Genomic DNA, 13,084 nt, shown 5'->3' with positions numbered 1-13,084 from the left:
ACTAATGCAATAAAAAAATTAAAAAAAATAGTTAAATGAAATTAATAATCCAATAAAGTAAAACTTACTAATAGATAAATATTATATGCTAAAATAATATTTATTAATATATAATAATCCAATACAAAAGAATTAATACAATAAAGAAGAAATTTAAAATATCAATTAAAATAATAATAATAATAAAAGTAATATTTATTAATATATAAGTATAATATATTAAAAATAATATTTAATAATATATAATAATTCAATAAAAAGAATTAACGAAATAAAAAAATTAAAAAAATTAATTAAATGAATTTAATAATCCAAAAAAAGTAACACTTGCTAATAGATAAGTATTATATGTTAAAAATAATATTTATTAATATATAATAATCCAATAAAAAAGAATTAACGCAATAAAGAAGAAGCTCACAACCAAAATTTAGTTAGTATTGAATATTGTTAGTCATGTATTACACAGGTTAAAAAACTCGTCTTTCATTTGCTGATAGTTTTATAAATTCCATAACTTGGTTTGATTTATTCCATTTTGATATATGGGTGGATATGTGTTCCTTCTTTGTCAGGAGCCTAATATTTTTTGACAATAGTGAATGATTTTAGTCGATATATTTGGGTTTATTCGATCAAAAGTAAATCATATGCTAACACTTTTTTGGTGTCCTTCTATAGCATAGTTAATATGCAATTCAGTAAGGAAGTTAAGAGAATCAGAACTGATAACGGTGAAGAATTCACTTCAAATTATATGAATAGTTCTATGAAGAAATTAGGATTATCCTTGAAACCATGTGTGCAAACCCCACAATAAAACATGGTGGTTGAAATAAAGCATATAAATTTACTCGAGATCACAAGAGCATTAAGGTTCCAAGAAAACTTGCCAATAAAGTTTTAGGGAGCATGTTTATTGACAACAACATACATTGTAAATCGCCTTCCATTAAGATCAATCAACAACAAAGCACCATACGAAATACTACTCTGTCATAATCCTCATTATGATCACATGAATGTATTTGGATGTTTTAGCTTACATTAAGGACAATAAAGCTACAAAAACAAGTTTGAAGAAATGGGGAGGCATTAAGTCTCTATTGGGTATGCATATGGGCAAAAGGGGCATCAGGTTTCTGATTTTTTGTGAAAAGAAAATCATAGTCTCAAGGGATGTCAAACTAGTTTTCCCTTCAATGAAACAAACAAACCAAGTAAAGATACAATTGTTGATACACGAGCTAATGATGCATCCATTGAACACGTTAATATTGATCGACAGCCTGATGGGAATAATGTTGAACCATTATAGCCCATTGATGTAGACCTTCTTGGATCCAATGTTGGTAACCAAAAAATCCATCAATATCCCAATCGAAGTGGTTACCGAAACAGAAAGCATCTTGAATACAAGCGTAAAATTTGCTTCTCCCTAACACCAAAAGCTCTGGAATGGATAAAAAGGGTCAAAATGAGTCCGTAGAAAGCCTCGTTGCTACAACGAATATGAAGTAAATTTTATGCCATCCATAGACCACTTTCTCCCCAATGTCACTCCGACAACCTCTACTAGTACATTACATTTTTCATTTTACATTTTACAAAAAACTTTATATAAGGCTTTCTTGATGGCCATCTCTTGGCAATATGAGCCAAAGAATTTATCTCAAGCAGTCAATCACCCATAATAGAGAGGATCCATGCAAAAAGAGATCACAACCATTGAAAACAACAACACTTGGACACTAACAAAATTGCCTTCTATGAAGAAAGCCATAGATTCCTAATAGGTCTATAAGATCAAATACAAACCATTAGGGGAAGTAGAACACTACAAGAAGAGATTAGTTGCGAAAGGTTTTACTCAGATTAAAAGAATAGACTTTCATAAAACATTTGTACTAGTTGCCAAATTTGTGACTATGTTAACAGTGTTGGCATTCGTTGTGCAAAAACAATGGTGTATTAATCAGATGGATGTTAACAATGCATTTTTACATGGGGATCTTGCTAAGCGGGTGTACATAAGGTTGTAAACGAACAAAAATGGGGGCTTGTTCATGTTCATTCATTTACGTTAGTTGAACAAATGAACAAACACATACGGATAAACGAACGAAATTTCTTGTTCATGCTCGTTCGTTTAACAAATTACATTGTTCATATTCGTTCGTTTATGTTTGTAAATATGGTAAGCGAACAAACATAAATCAACAAAGATAAACAAACATAATTGTACATATATGAACATAAATGAACATACAATATAGTAATTTAATTAAATACAATTAAGCATATATGAACATAAGAGGAACTTATAAAAACAAACATAAACGAACATAAATAAACAACATAAAAGAACATAAATGAATATAAACGAACATAATTGAACAAACAAGATCGTTGTTCATATTCGTTCATTTAAAAACGAGCAAGAATTTTTGTTCATGTTTGTTTATTTATTAAATAAACGAACATAAACAAAATTTCTGCCGAATACTTCGTCGAATGTTCAGTTCATTTACAACCCTAGGCGTACATGAAAAAATCCCCAAAGGTTTCCTAAAGAAGATGATACATGATTTTTTGGCTTAGAAATTTGTATGGGTTATGTACATGAAAATTCCCCAAGGGTTTTCCAAATAAGGTGATACACTAGTTTTATATGGGGTACGTCATGCATCTCGAAATTGGTACAACAAATTTACTAATGTTCTTTTATAAATAGGTTTTTGACATTCCAATGTGGATAATTTACTATTCATTTACAAACACAACAATACTTATTTTGATGTACTAATATAAGTTAATGATGTCATCATTCTTGGGAAAGATAATTCTTAGATTGTCAAGGTAAAGTATTTTCTAGACGGACGCTTTAGCATCAAGGACTTGGGACCATTAAAATATTTTCTTGGCATAAACACAACTCGCACACCAGATGGAATGGTTCTCAATCAAAGGAAGTATATTCAAGATATATTGTATGACATTTGAATACAAGGTTGTCGACGTAGTTCGGTCCAATGGAAGAAAATGCATGATTTGACAATTTTGAGAGCTCTCCACTTGTTAACGTTGTCCAGGTGAGACATCTCATTGGAAGGCTACTTTATTTGCAAGTTAACCGACCAAAAATTACACTTGTTGTTAACAACCTCAATCAGTTTGTTTCCACACCACGACAACGACATTTAGACGTTGTCATCTGAAATCTAAGACAAAACTATTCTAGGACAAGGCATTTACTTGCAAGCTAATGATGACTTAAATTTGGTCATATATTGTGATTCAGACCGACTAATATGCCCCATCACTTAGAGATAAAAAACGGGATATTTTGTTATTCTATGAAGGAAACCATTTTCATAGAAGATGGAGAAGCAATTTGTGGTTTCTCGTTGAAACAGAATAACCCGGTCTTCCATGAGCTAACTTAACATGTAGAAATGAATTGCTACTTTATTCGTGAACAAGTAAAGTCTTATGACATCAATCCTTGTTATATTATAGCGCCAAGGATTAGGTTGCTGTAATCTTGACCAAAGCACTTGGAAGTGAATGTTTTCGCTTTTTTGCTTAGCAAATTAGGCATTCATGACCCCACAGTCCAATTTGAGGGGGAGGGGGTGAAGGAAACGATAAGCACACGTCACTTGTCCAACAAGATTGGATTTATCTTAATTTAAATTCAAACCATAACTATCTTTATCTTTTTGCAGCATATTACGTGGTGTATATAAACTTTTGCTTCTGGCTTTCAATAAAATAATTCAAAACTATATTTACTCTTTAGTTTCTCCTATACATTAGCATATAGAATGACATGTACTCATCGAGTATGTTATCTATAGTGTTTTTGAGGTTGTTTAATATGCTTCAAAGAATAATGTATCATCTAGTGGGAAGATGGAACTGACATCATATATGGTTGGTCAAGCAAGTAATCTATGTCAAAATTCATGGTATTGCTTGCTTCTCTAATATATCCGTGTTTGATATATTCAAGATCTGAAATAGTCTGCACAATCTGATCAAATTTCTTAGATCCATTAGTTACACTTGCATATAAGATATAGCATTATATATACACACTTTTCTTAATGGCTCAAATAATTAGCAATGAACTTTAAAACTATAACACCCAATTTAGGTAATCATTTCATTAAGTTAAATTTTGGAGTTTCACCTAGCTCACAGCGTGAGGGATGTCTGTCACATCGTGATGAGAATGTTCAAAACGCACATCAACTTTGGTTTTCACGACGTGAGGTATGTCTGAGAGGAAAACCCTAAATTTAGGGGATTTGTTTCGTATTTAAAGGAAGTAAGGGCTAGGGTTAACCCACCATCACCTCTTAACACTTCCCTTTGAACCCTTAGCACTCCATAGTTGATTTTGAGCTTATTTATGGTTATTTATAGCAAAGAACATGGAGAAGAGGAGCATCTAACCATCATCTCAGCACTCAAGCCTCTCCATCATTCATTTCCACACCTTCTGGACCGATGAGTTTTCAAGATCATAACTTTATAGGTTTATAAGCTTATATCTAGGTTTTTATGCATTTCTTTCTTGGATTTGGTGATATAGTGTTTGGAATCTATAAAGTTGCCAACTTTATGGGTCTCCAACGTCCCTTTGATAAAAATAAGTGCTAGATCTGAATAGTAGTTGAGTATTGAGAGTTTGAGACCCGTGAATGAGTTTTGATACCATTTCTTCCGTTTGTGCCCTAGTTTGTGTAACGTCTATGTTTCTGGGCTTGCCATTTTTAGCAATGTAATAGTCTAGTTTAACCTTTGTAACCCGTTTTGAAATAATAGAAGTGTATTATTTGAGTATTATGTGTTTTGTGCTTAATTGCTTAATTATGTGGTTTGATTAATTAAGAATAAAATAAGCGTCAAAATTGAAGTTTAAAACAAACTTGATATCTTTAGATAATGTTGTAGAAGTTGAAACAAGGTTTCCGAAGATATAAAGAATGCCGAAATCCGAGTTATAACGAGGAAGTTATGACCTGTCGAAGTTTCGCGACAGAACCGGCAACGCTGATTAACGTGAAAAGTGAAATTTACGTTAGAGCGATATTTAGCCTTAGTGATCTAAGCGAGAATCGAAGATCTCGTTGTTAGTATCAAAGCGATAAAAAGTTAGGCGAGAACGGACGTCAAACGAAGAAGTTATGAATTTATAACGAAATTTTCTGTCCCGGCCTATTAAAAATAAATAATAAAAATAAAGTCAAAATTAGCCGACGGAGTCTAAACAAAAGTTGTAGAGCGTAGTATCACCTTCGCGTGGATATAAAGAACGTCAAAAACGAAGTTCGTATGAAGAAGATATGAATTTCCGAAGTTTATTAAATAATTTGTATTTAATTTTAATTGGAAAATCCGGCCTTATCCGAAGGCGAGTCACCGGACTCATCCGGAGTACGCCCCGCGTACAACGAAGGTGTCGACATTCACACTCGAGGACTTCGGATGATGAACGCAGTGACGATTTCGGACCTGTACACCCCGCGTACTCCGAGGCTCCAGCCTCCTATAAATAGGATGCGAGACTGCCGAGTTTCTTTGCTATTTTTCTCCATTCTCTCTCCCGTTTTGCATCGTTTTGCGTGCCAGAAATACCTCGAAGCCCCGGTAATATTCCCGAGCCCCGAAGCAAGTCCCGAGATCCCGAGAAGTGCAAATGCCGAGCCGAAGCTCTGCCCGCGAGGAGTCCGATTTTTGTGAAGATCTTTCAGATCTGCTGAGGATTACTACTTCTACGAGCCGTAGTGTTGTCCGATCATCTTCTGATCAAGTAAGTGTGTAGTTAATTTCTTCTAACGCATAATTATGAAGTATTTTATACGAAATACGTGTTATGTGTATAATTTTGTTGTTATGTGCGTGAATGTATATTCACTCTTTTCAATCTCATAGATCTGAATTGTTTTCTATGAAATACGTGTTATGTGGGTATGCCTCATCTGTTATGTGAAATATGTATTGGATGAAAATGTTATACAGGTTTTAAACTATGTATAAAAATATATTTTTTTATCTACTAATATGTTGGGTAGAACATGGGTAGATAGTTGGTGTGTAATAAACAGATAAGAGGCCTCGATGTTGTTGTTGTTGACCTAGTTATTCAGCGGAGTATGGATAACGACCACAGACTCCTTCTAGACAGTCTCGTGGAACGCTAGCAGGTTCATAACCTGTAGGTGTTATGAACGATGTGTTCACCGGTGTACTCTATCCCCTTCATGGTTGCCTTTAGGATATCTATTGTTGAGGAAACCCCTTAGCAGTAATGTCCGTCCCGATAAAAAATCGTAGATTAGGTCCCTTGAGATAGATGTTGTTTTAAGGACGTAAAGTGAGGATAACGGGAATGGGTAATCGGGATAGTGATTGGTTGGTGAAATTAAATATAATTTATTTATTGTGGGTTGAAAACCCTATATGCTCACCAGACTCCCAAGCCTGACCCACTCAGTTTTATTTGTATTACACGAAGTGGCGCAAGGGCGTAAGATGGACGAACCATCAAGTTGTTTGTTTACAAGTCTGTGTATGTATATATTTGTTGAATGACTTGTAATGTTATTGTTTATGCTTAATGGTTTGTATCGGAACATGACACCCCGAGTTTTGATTATATAATGAAAATATATTTCTTTTATGAACTGCTTTGGTAAACATTGTTTTATCATGTTTTGTTTTGGGGAACAAATTCCGCAACTCTTTCAAATCAAAAGGATTTACTCTGAAATTATTTTAAAAGCATAAATGAAATTCGGTCTTTTCTGGTCGAGATTTTGGGGATGTCACAGTTTGTGTTTAGGACATGCATTGGACATGCATGCCCAAAAAGCCATGGTCTTTATAATGTTCTAGAGTAGATAAGTTGTTATGGAAGTTTTGGTTGTTGGTCTGAAAAGGATTAAGAACTTATTTTTCTAAAATTGTTTAGAGCGTTTTTCACAACGTAAGCATTCATGGATCACAATGTGAGAATGGTCCATCTCGACTATTTTGTCGCATTCGCTCACGACGTGACAGCTAGAAGGTGACGACGTGACATCAGGCTGTAAGATTTTTGAATAAGGACTTTGACCATTAACCAAGTTTAAATTTAGGTCAGTTAGAGTGTGATTTGAGTAGTAGATTGAGGCTTGGTCCCTGTTTATTATATATGTTACTAGGTGTGAGACCCATGTATTACATGGGTTTAATTAAAAAAAAACAAATATCAAATTTTAACAATTTGAAAAGTTTCAATTTATAAGAAAAATGAAAAAAAATTGAATTATTAAAATCAATGAGACTTTAATGTATTGAATACATTACATATATAAACTCTTTCTAGTAAAATACTTTACATATATATTACCTTACACATTAAATATGAAATTTTAATTTAATAAAATAAAAAATACAATAAAATAACAAGTGGAAAATAGAAATTTTAAAAATTCTAGAAAATGCCATGTGTCCAAATGAATGAGAAGAGGACATGTGGCAAAAAAAAACCTTCATTTATTATAGTAGATTATATAGGTAATTTGTAGAGGCAGTATCTGGAGCAGTGATTTGTTCATCTATTTTTCAGATTGTGAGATGAGTTGTCCTCACTGTAGTTATGGGTCGAAGGTACCAATGTCGGCCCTTTAGGTTATGTATCCTAGTATATAGGATGTTGTTATGTTATAGTGATTTGTTAGATCTGCATGGTTATTTGTGTGTTGTTATACGTTTTATCTGTTGCATATGTCGACATAGTGTGTTTCGGGTTAAGGCTTTACTGCTATATATCCGTAAGACAACAGACCAAGACATTCTAGTCCAATGACTGATTAGGCCAAGGCATTCTAGTCCGATGACTGATTAGGCCAGGGTATTCCAGCCTGATGACTGATTAGGCCTAAGCATTCCAGTCCGATGATTGATTCGGCCAGGGTAATCAAGTCTGATACCTATGCATGCTTGTATGTTTGTTGTGTATGGTACTTTGGGGAAACTTACTAAGATTTAGCTTATAATTTGAATTTATGGTTTCAGACACTTCAAAGGATAGAGAAAGGCAAAGGCTTGATCGCGCACATCATCCTAGATTTTATGTGATTATGATTTTGGGGACACTCTGATTACATGTTTTATAACTATTGGAAACTATGTTTTATGATATTATAGATTTTGGATTGGTTTGAAAAGTGAAAATTTTGTCTTGATTTTTGGGATGTTACAAAAACTTGCAAAGATAGACATTCAGCCTTCAACTTTGCAACATTGACACATTCAAACCATGAACTTCTAATTACTTCTCAAGTAATGTCACAAGGTTAAATTTCTAACATGTGCGACCTTGAACACTCCAATAAAAGGCCAAGTGGAGGGTTGATAGTTGCTTGTGAAGTACTTGTAAAGGTGAATCGAGACTAGGCATTGAAAGATTTTGAACAATTTAAGATAATATAAGATTGCTCTTATTGACCTTAAAAGATGAAGTCATTACAAAATGGTAAACAGCAAAGGTTGCTTATATAAACTTTGCCACAAATGCATTACAAATAGACATGTACAGATATATTTGATCATTGCGTTATTGTCATTGCATTTTGAAGGGTCAAATAATCAGATTTCTATAACTAGTCATACAAGAGTAAAACGGATTAGTAACTTTAAGAGGCAAATTACAAAATTCCTATTAAATTCATATAAAAATGAAAATGTGACTATGTTGACTTTATTTTTTTAGGTGTTATACTATGAAATAAAGGGAAAGCCGATGCAGAGACAGAAGGACCAAAGTTGATAAGTTGTTCAAAGTATAAAAGAAGCTTAACACGAAGACCTTGTACTAAAGATGTCAAGTTGATAGAAAGAAAAAGGGACTTGTGAGCAGTAAAGTCAGATGGAAGATTGAGGTGCAACTTTTGGACTATAACAAGCATCATTACATCAAGCAAACGATATTAATAGGTTATATTCTGTAATTAGACTAGTTTAGAAACGAGAAAAGGGTTACTTGATCGCTGCCTTCTTTGAGTCTGATTCGGAATGTTCATTACATCCAATTGAACAATCAATATAGTATATTCTTGCTTCGTCCTTGTTTTGAGTTTCATAGTTGTTGAATTTGTTAATTAAAATTTTTGATGAAATGTAAAGTTTTGTGTTAATTCTTTTGAAATGAGCAGATACTGTTCTGATCAGCGTTTAGAGCATATGGTATGGGCAACATGAAGTGGTGTTATGACAATAAGCAACAAAAAAAGGGGGTGGTGTTCCAATATCATAACTTGTTAAGAGGTAGAAAAAGGTAGAGAGAGAAAGAGAGAAAGAGATAAGAAAATGATTTTGATTGGTTATTATTCTCGTTTCAATATGTGGTAACGAGCACGAGAAGTGCCATAACGAGATTCAACAAGTTGGGGGGCGGTGTTCTCCGTGTCATGACGCCGTTTTCATGTGCCAACTCAGCCAATTCATTTCTCGTTGTGACCCACACCGTATGCTCTTAGATATCCAAAAGTTGTAAGGGAAAAGGAGACAAGCATTTATTGCATGCTTAAGAGAAAGAGTAACAGAAACATCAAACATAACACAATAGAAAAGAAAACTGAACCACATGGTCAAACACATTAAACTGACAAGAGAAAGCATGATAGATGCAATCATACAATGGACTAAAAAAAGGAATTACTTGACATAAACCTAAAATATAAGAAACATAACATCATGCAGACAGAGTAGACGTAAGTCATAACAAAAGATAGAAGAAGTAGACATATTGTGTTGCCTTATGTAGCTATTTCGGCAATACACTATCCCACTAATGCCTCTTCAAAACTTCAATCGAGAAAATTTACGGCAACTAATCTTATGCTTGGTTGGTGCAACCCAAACAACACTATCCACATACTCAACAACTATAGAATGACCACATTTTATAGACTTAATCTTGAAGTGTTTAACCTTTTCTGCAATTGGATCGTACAAAGTTAGTCTGTCACAAACACCAAAGACAAACTCATTGTGTAACGTGAACCCAAACGGACATACACCTCCACGATACTTTGAAAAGACATGATGTTTTACCCACGAATCAACCACCCCATACTCATTCATCACCCACACCTCACATTCACCACCATGTCTAAACATTGCCATCACACATAGTAGCTGGCATATCACTTGGTGGGAGAATTAACAAACCGGAGAGAGAAGGGTTTCAAATGTAGTAGTCTCCATCGAGATATGGTCCATACTGAAAGCATATTAGGCCATTAACGGATCCAATAACATAACCATGATGATCACGTTCAGATTGGAGATTTGTCGGGAGTTTTATGAAATCAGTGAGTTCGAGATGGGGAGATCGCAAGGGGTGTGATGTGAATGGTTTAGAGTGTAAAGAAAACAGATGGTAGAAGACCAAGAGGATTTCATCGTTTTTATGGCGTGAATGATCGAGATGGGATTTTACAAAGGAGGGTGAAGACAATAGATCATTACAAGTTTTAGAGACGCACCTCATTTGAGCAAGCTGTTTTGCCAATAAACGGATAAATATGTTTGATAAGATATCGTTTGGAAGCTTCTCCATGATTGATAGGTGTTGAGGTGAAGCCATTTGATGATCATGAGTGAAAGGAAATGTAAGGTGTCTGAGCTTATTAGTACATGGCCGATCCTCTTTGGAAACCGGTGCCTCCAGTCGTTCAAATTTCGGGGTAGTTGAAAGGTTACATAAAATTAAACTTCTTAAAGTACTAAAATGCAATTGTTGTATATTAAATGCAGTTACCATTATTAACTCGGCTTCCCCATGTTAAAACAACATTCATCCCCATTACCCATTAATGTGGGATGTTAATGTGGCCTTTTCTTGTTCTTGGGATATGAATCACCGTGTAGTTCTGGGGTTGGTTAATAAGACACCTTATTTTACCATTTAGACCATCCTAATTAATGTTTGAAATATTTTTATTGGTTGAAATTGGAATGTTTGAAATATTTTCATTATGGGATGGATGTATGGGTCGTCTGACATAGCATTTTGCCTAGTTTTTCTAAAATCATTTTTTTTCTTAAAAAGTCATATTTACTAAGCACATCACATTTTTAATTTTTTATACTTTTTTAAAAGTGTTAATAAGCTGCAGTTTGTGTTTTCGAAACGAAAATTTTTGAAGTCGGCGAACCATCTCTGCAATCCTTTATAGCAGAAGAGGGGACCAAACGACTGTAGCATATAATAAAATGTCTATTTGTTTTTTTTAACCTGCAAACTGTTTCAATATGTTAAAGTCAGGTGTGAAGATGTTTGAAGCATAGGGTCAAGTGTTGCGCCACGCAACACAACGCAACAGTTTTTAAGTCAGAAGTATTCTAAAAAATAAACAATTGTGAAAGACCAAGTGTTGCGCGGCGCTACAATAAATGATCAGAAATAATTTTTTTGAAAAAACAAACGACACCTAAATCATTTTAAAGAACATCCTCAAACACTCGTTAATCCATTGAACATTCTCAGGTACAAGCTTCCATATTCCAATTTGCTCGGGGTTCATATTTAGTTTTATGGAGATAATTCATTCACTCAAGAAGTTCATTAATCATACACATAAAAATCAACTCCTATAATACAACCAAATTAAGATATTTTACATCCATATATAGGTTTATAATATAACAATTACAATATTCATTTATTTGAGATTTTTTTTAACAAGGCGAATGGTAATATAATAATTGCAATAGTCATTAATTTAAGCTTTTTTTTTTGTAACGGCAAAAAAAAAAATATATATATATATATATATATATATATATATATATATATATATATATATATATATATATATATATATATATATATATATATATATATATATTTCTCCTCTCCTTAAGATTGAACCCAAGACTTCTTAATTAGTTGTTAGATTAGACCTCTATGTTAATTAAGTGGGCTAGTCTCAACTTGTAATTTAAGCTTTTTTTAACAAGGTAGATGGTATTATAAAAGCAACAAAAATAAACTAGCAAGAGACGACAAGTTTACATGTTACAAGCTTTCTAAAGAATTTTCCCACCAGAAAAGCATCGTGTGTATGTCATCCTCCAAATATTATTTTAAGGCCTTCAATTACTTAAACAAAATACCGTTTCTAGCTTTCCAAACCGCCCGAAAAATAGTCTCGTTAAGAATAAATGTGAGATTTTATCTCATCTTATTAACTACTCATTCAAACGACCCAATTCATCTATAAATTAGGATTTTACATTTATGTTTCTTATTGATAGCATACATTTGTATTATATATCCATCTTTAGGGCCGGTCGGAGATTTTGAAGGTCCTATGCATTTTAACAAAAAATAAACCCTAAAATTAGAAAGATCTAAACATTTAAGCAAACCAATTATGCTTTTTCATTTTTATTGTAAAATACATAAGTTAAATTTTCATGAAAAAATTATGCTTTTTCATTTTTATTGTAAAAAACATAAGTTAAATTTTCGTGAAAAAATAATACACAAAAAAAAAAAAAAAAAAAAAAAACAAAACAAAAACAAATTTGCTTCAACTTGAAAACTGTAATTCTTCTAAATAATAATGCTCTGATTTGGGGATTTGCTTCTCTTCTTGATTCTGAAGAATAAGACTTTGATCAATGATTTGCTTCTAATAAAACTGTAAAAACAACCAAATGAAACCAGCAACTTATATTATAGCATGAGAAAAATAAAACTCTAATTTGCTTCTATCTAAAAAATCAGAAATCATAAAGTTACCCTCTAGTTTTCTGAAACTAAAAAAAATCTAAAAATCATAAACTTCTAAACCTCAAAGAAGGATTGACAATTCGAATATTTTTCTTCAATGCATCTGAAATCAAGAAAATAGGATTCAAAAAGAATGAAAGAAAAAAAAATTGATTTACTTATAAATCATAAATAATCAGAAATAAAAATAAAAAACAAACACAAAAGGAAAAAATAAAAGCCGAGTTAATTGTACCTTCAAAAATCAGAAATTAATTTCTTTATTCCTTCTGGTTTTCGAAATTG

The sequence above is a fragment of the Lactuca saligna genome, chromosome 8 (assembly GCF_052625555.1).
Source record: "Lactuca saligna cultivar CGN05327 chromosome 8, ASM5262555v1, whole genome shotgun sequence".
Lineage (NCBI taxonomy): Eukaryota > Viridiplantae > Streptophyta > Magnoliopsida > Asterales > Asteraceae > Lactuca > Lactuca saligna.
This window is presented reverse-complemented; position numbering follows the sequence as displayed.